The sequence below is a fragment of the Nicotiana tabacum genome, chromosome 6 (genome assembly GCF_000715075.1).
Source record: "Nicotiana tabacum cultivar K326 chromosome 6, ASM71507v2, whole genome shotgun sequence".
Taxonomy (NCBI): Eukaryota; Viridiplantae; Streptophyta; class Magnoliopsida; order Solanales; family Solanaceae; genus Nicotiana; species Nicotiana tabacum.
In genome coordinates, this window is record NC_134085.1 from 42,429,469 (window position 1) to 42,436,741 (window position 7,273).

The window sequence follows — 7,273 nt, forward strand, 5'->3', positions numbered from 1 at the left end:
AGAAAGTCATGGCAGACTTTGTTCGCGACCGCATCGTTTGTCGATTCGGGATTCCAAAGTCAATCATCACTGATAATGGTTCCAACCTCAATAGTGACTTGATGAAAGCCATGTGTGAAACCTTCAAGATCAGACACAAGAATTCTACAACCTATAGACCTCAGATAAATGGAGTAGTAGAAGCCACCAATAAGAATATCAAGAAGATATTAAGGAAAATGATAGAGAAGCATAAACAGTGGCATGAGAAGTTATCATTTTCTTTACTAGGATATCGAACCACAGTCCACACATTAACCGGGGCAACCCCCTATATGCTGGCTTACGGTACATAGGCAGTCATTCCCGCCGAAGTGGAAATTCCCTCCATAAGGATCATACAGGAAGCTGAGCTCGATGATGCAGAGTGGGTGAAGTTACGAGCAGCTGGCTCTTATCAATGGAAAGAGAATAAATGCAGTTTGCCATGGTCAACTTTATCAGAATAAAATGTCCAGAGCCTTTAACAAAAGAGTCAAGCCGAGACAGTTCACACCGGGGCAGCTAGTGTTAAAGAAAAATTTTCTGCATCAAGATGAAGCCAAGGGGAAATTCTCTCCCAATTGGCAGAGTCCATACATGGTTCACCGGGTTCTGACAGGAGGAGCCCTCATACTCGCAGAAATGGACGGAGAAGTCTGGCTGAAGCTGATCAATTTAGATGCAGTCAAGCGTTACTATGCTTTCCTCATATGATGTAATTTAAACTATGCCTGAACTGATTCCCATTTAATAGGGGATACGTAGGCAGCCCTATGGATTCGGTCACAATTCAATAAAACTTTTATTTCCCCCCGCAATTGGAAACTGAGGCAGAATTTTGAGGAGGACCCTCAAAATTCCGAAGTTAATTTCAGCCAATCATCGCTAGCAGCAGTCGAAAACATCAATCCATTAAACTGGGGCAGAATTTTGAGGAGGACCCTCAAAATTCCGTAACAAGAAGGGTTGCAATGTCTTGAACCATGTCGCAGTCGTTGGTTCATCTAAAGAAAACTATTCTTAATTGTGTATTTATGTATGCCTTTACTAAATCATGCATGTTTATTGCCAAAATCTCCTTGTTTAGCAATGATACCCCAATGGTACGTACAGTATCACCAGATCAAAGCCGAGCAGGTCAAGCAAAGCCAGCGGGGATACGAACTAACTTCCCCCTTTACAAAACTCACGATTTTTCTTTGGATGTAGGAACTTGAGTTGCAAAATCATCAAATATACTATACACTCATGAGACTCACATTGCTCAGAAATACAACTCTCAGAATCATTGCACTTACTCACAGCTGCTATCCGCACGCAGTGTCCCAAGAAGACATAGTATCCCCAGTAGTCGCAATATCACAATCTGCTATCAGCTAAGAAAATTCTATTATCATTTGCCCTTTTACTTCTTGCATAAGGCTACCATTCTGCCTTCCGAGGTTAAGCTCTTCCTCCATCCGCATTTCTTGCATTGCATAAGGCTACCATTCAGCCTTCCGAGACTAAGCTCAGTTTCCATCTGCATTCTTGCATTGCATAAGGCTACTATTCTTCCTTCCGAGACTAAGCTCTATCTCCATCTGCATTCTTGCATTGGATAAGGCTGCCATTCTGCCTTTCGAGGTTAAGCTCTACTTCTGTATGCATTTCTTGCATTGCATAAAGCTACCATTCTACCTTCTAAGGTTAAGCTATACCTCCATCTGCATTTCTGCATTGCATAAGGCTACCATTCTGCCTTTCGAGCTTAAGCTCTACCTCCATTTGCATTGGCTGAAAGATCACCACCTTATTTACATTCGCATCGGCTGAAAGATCGCCACCTTATTTGCATTTGCATCGGCAGAAAGATCGCCACCTTATTTACATTTGCATTGGCTGAAAGATCGCCAACACTTACGTTTGTATCGGCTGAAAGATTGCCACCTTATTTACATGTGCACGTCTGAAAGATCGCCACCTTATTTACATTTGCATTGGCCGAAAGATCGCCACCTACTGCATTGCATAGGCTAAAAGATCGCCAGACACTGCATCTCATGGGCTGAAAGATCACCAAATTATCCGAAGGCATCATTGTTCAGAGGCACCATTCTCATAGCCCGAGAACACCATTTTATGCCTGAGGACCCCTTTTATCTTTTGCATATCATTATTCAAAGGCATCATAGTTCAAAGGCATCATTCTCATAGACTGAGAGCATCATTTCATGGCCTGTGAATCCTTTATTATACTCTTCATGGCCCAGGACGTCATGGTCTAAGGACGTCATCCTAACCGTCCAAAGACAACTTTCATGGTCCAACGGGAATTTGCATCATATTTAAATTTACGCACAATATATGCTTGTATCGCTTACTTGCAGGTAAACCAGCGAGCAACGCCCGTCTCGTCTGGAGCGATCCTGCTCCATTTCCCGTAGCCCTGTCAGGTTTCAAACCATTCACCCCAACCTGAATATGGTGTCCATTCTTGAAAAGTCTCCCTCGGTATATTCTGCCGATGAATCCCAAACTACATACGGCCTGATTCCTATAAAAGCAGGGACATGTAGGTAGATCAGAAATTAGATTACAACCTAAGTCTCATCGAACCATTTTGTTCGGTCAAAATTGACCATCATATCTTTACCCGACAACTCTTTCATCCTTCCCAAGTAAAGAGGGGCAGCTGTTGATACCCAATTTTTCCATGTATATTTTTAATATGCAAAATACTCTCAAAATAGCATGTATGTGCATATATAAGTATGTCCCAAGGTTTTATTATTTTTCTCTTAATTTTAAAAGATTTGTAAATCATTTTATTGCCCTATTTAATCAAGAAAAACCCAGTAATTATCCACAAAATTATCATTTTGGGTGATTCATTTATTGTATTCTCATATTTATATTAAAATATATCTAGCATAATTTTTGCATATTTTTACAAATTTATTTAGTATTTTTAAAGCTAAATTGCATATAATTGCAATATTGGCCTCTTTCAAGATTTAATTGTAATTATATTTATAAAATCGACTCCAGTATTTTTAATTTGATAATTGTGTATTGTTGATCATTTTAGTACCTTTAATTTATTTTCAGAAATTATTTCACTATTTTTTATAAAATAAATAAGGGAAAATGGCTATTTAAATGTTAGCCCATTTGCATTTCAATTTTAGCCAGATTTGACACCCTAACTAAACCCAATTTCAAATCCAATTACCCAGACCCGACCCACGACCCTTTAAAATAACCCGCCCGGATTCCCCTTCAATCCAGGCCGTTGATCAAAATGATCAACGGCCACCCTTAACCCCTTCCTTTTTTAACCCGACCTAACTCCTAAACCTAATCATTTCCCTTCTGTAGTCGCCATTTAATCCCCCCCCCCCCTTTTTTGTAGTTCTCTCTCAAGCTCCCTCCAAACCCTAGCCGCCTCCCTCCGCTTCCACCCTAAAATCACCAAAATCCATGGCTTCCAAGGCCACTGAAGTCCTATATCGGCCTCCTATAACTCCTGCACGGCTGGTTACTATAGTTTCAAGGCCTGACCTTGAAGAATCTTGGCCCAGACTTTGTTTGATTTGAGTTTTATGGCTGTCTCCAACCTTGCTCCGGCCAGCCATGGCTATTCGAGCCTGATCTCGACTTCTCCTACTTAGATCAATGACATTCCAAGCCTTTATCACCATCTAGGTTCTTCTAAAACCCTAACTTTTGAGGTTCTTCTGATTTCTTTAGATTTGTTCTAGATCCATGTTTTCCCGAAACTTTCAAACACTTTCTCAAAGTTTCTTTCAAAACCTTTATCTTTTCCGATTTAGGGTTTTGGCAAGATATTTAGCAGTCTCTCTGATCTTTAGCATGTTTAACTGTGTTTCTTATGTTGTTCTTCTACTATGTTTCTTATGTTGATTCTTCTACTATGTTTTAAAATTTTAAGTTCTTTCTTAGGGTTTCTGATTTTATTTTCTTTGTTGATATTTTTGCCTGATTCTCTTGTTTTTCACTTCTACACTCGATTGATGGCAAAAACCCTAAGATTTGGGGTTCATTGGAGCTCTGATATTATTTGCTATGTGATTTGTTTGCTCCTCATCTCCGAAATTGTTTGGTTTCAAAACCCTAATTTCTTTGTACCTATTTGAGTTTCTGAAGTTGTTTCATCTGTTGCTCGATTGAATTTCAAAATCTTTTGTTTCTTTATATGATTCTGAATACCTGCTAATCTCTTCTAAGGTCTTTCTACTGGACCCTTTGCGTGCTATTTGATACTCTCTCCCTTCTCCATTGCTGAGTTACTGAAACTGACCTATGTGACTACCATATTGCTATAGTCCACTACTTACTGATTTTGCAATTGCATGACACTTTTCTTTGTCCTAAATTCAACCTCGCATGCCTAATACTTGTGTGCTCTTTATATATGCTGAGCTTCTCCTCTAAAATGACTTTCAATTTTTGACTGATTTCATCCCTCCTTGTGTAAGTACGATTGATTCTTTCCTTGTTTTACTAATTTTCCTGTTTCTTAGTTTGATTTGAAAACTTTCCTTAGCCTTTCTAACTTGGTTTATTCATGAACCAGTAATTTTGACTCTTTGACTCCTTGATTTACTATGTACTGAATGATTCTTACCTTATTCATTTAACCGTGTATTTCAAAGATCCTTCTCTTAATTAAACTCCTATGTATTTACCCATAATTGTCTACTTTGCACAAGATGCTTATTTGATCTCTTTCCTTAAATGATTTCTGTTCATTACCGTTTAAGTTTGAACTCCTTAATCAAAGGAAGTTCTTCTACTGATTGATTTTAATTGGTACATGGTTATTTTCTTGTCTTATTCTCTGCCTGTTTTCAAACTATAAATACCATGCTCTTTCATTGACACAAACACACGAACACTCTTAGTTTTCTGAACTCACATTCACATTCAAAAAGCACTCTCTCTCTTGTTACTTATATTGCGGCATGTTTTCTTTCAAGTACTGCTACTGCTGTATTTTGCTCCTTTGAAACTGGTATGTCCTGATTAAGGTTTTCAGCAACCACAACAATGTGTTTATTTAATACCTTCACTTGCATGTCTGCCTATTGCTTATGTTTAGTTCAGAATTTACTTTAGCATGCTGTAATTTTCTTCCTATTATGAATCCCAAACCCCCTACCCTAATGTGTTTGATGCTAATGGTTTGTTTGAGGCATGACAATATTAAGTATTATTGTTAATGGCTTAAACTTGATTCCCCTGAATCATAACCTCTATGTCACTATCATATGTTGTGTATTCTTGTTGATATGTAAGCATAACAGCACTCTCTATTGCTGTGCATGCCTAGAATTAGCTAAATGTCTAAGCACATGGACTCTTTGCAACTTCCCTATTCCCCTGAACCCCTTCTGTGTACTTGTTTGTAGTTGTTTCCCTCTCCTTCACCCCTTTACAACTCTGTTCCTCACTTTCACTCTCTCTTAGACTTTAAGTTCTGCCCCCTCTTGTGAGCCTTGCCTTGGGACCTCTTGAGCTCCCTCTGAACTTGAACACTTGAGGGCTGGCCCTTCCACACTGCACTTATCCCCATTTTGATAATGCAATTCTGGTGTGAGCATTGCCCGGAGTCCCATTGAGGCTCTAAGGGAACTTTGACACACTCAGATTGGAGAAAGGCTTTGACTCAATGGTCTTTGAGTTGGGTCTATCATGTAACTCAGAGAGGAAGTCACAATCAGGCTTCCTCTAGTTGTACTTTTTTACTTTTCCTGATGTAACTTTTTTTATTCTTGTTTGTAATAATTTGTAATAAACATTTGGGGCTGGTTAGTGAAAAGGGATGGGTAACTATGTATGCAAAGGTTATAAATCATGACTATAGGACTACTATATTCTTGCATATTAAACCTTATATAGAAACCATGTCTATAGGATTCTGCATAGAAATCATGACTATAGGACTACTATATTCTTGCATATTCAACCTCATATAGAAACCATGTCTATAGGATTCTGCATATTCAAACTTCACATAGAAATCATGTCTATAAGATTCTGCATATTTAACTTCACTTAGAAATCATGTCAATAGGATTTTGCATATTCAAACTTCACTTAGAAATCATGTCTATAAGGCTTCTGCCTTTCGACGCTACGTCTACAAGGTCTTAAAATCAGTAACGTCTAGAAAGCATGCCTATAGGAGTTTCTATTAAAAAATCTGATTCGCCTCAATCAGTGTTAGATATAAAATCAGTAATAATGGATACTTCTAGCCGCAGGACATTCAATCAATTCGTTTAAATTTTGCCTCTCTCTTTCAACAATTTGAGTCCCTCACTTAGCAAGTGTAACGAGTATGCATTCAAAAAGTTCATTTCGAGCCTTACTATTTCATTGCTTTCTGAATCCAGTAGCTACCATGCTTATAGGATCCTTGTCCAACACTTAGGCAAGCCCTAAGGTAATAAATATAAACTGAATCTTCTTCTGTTAATAATTACAACCAGCAGGCAGGCCTGATTCGGACTTCTTATCTGAGTTATGTGATAAGCTGAAACTGTCTCAACAATTTCCTCTCACTCGTCTTTAATACCTTTTAAATCAGACCTAAACAGTATGTGTAAGCCATGCTAATTGCGTGCCTCTTTGTTTAAGGAGGTATATCTGAGCCTCTGCTTGTTATATGCTTTACTCAATTTGCAATACATGTTTTGTATGTCGCCTTAGAGTTTTTTCCTTTGAAACTACAAATAAGCCTAATATCCCTCCCTTTTAGGATTAGTAGTCCTAAATGCCTCCGAGACTGATAGGATTGGGATGGGTAATAGCATGCAATAAGTAAACAAGACCAATCCATGCTTTAAATACCTTAACGGGGTGGGAAGGGTAGATATGGATATGATGACCACGCGATAATGTCACGTGTAGCCCCTCATTAAGGAGTGATTACCGAACATTGTGTGGGGTGATCCATATTGTTAATAAACCTAGGAGCCCTTTCCCTTATTTCTTTATTTCTTTTATCATTCCAACTCCTTCTTTTAAAAAAAATCAGCTTTCTTTGCTCTTCCAAACTTTGTTTTTTTGCAAACCATTATATGAAACCCCCTCTTATTTGAGCCCTATTTGTCTGCATGTTAATCGCACCCCAAATTCACAATAATTGTCTGGTCGGGAACCACACTAGTGGATTCTGAGGCGTGCCTAACATCTTCCCCTTGGAATAATTTCAAGCCCTTACCCTAATCTCTGGTTATTCAAA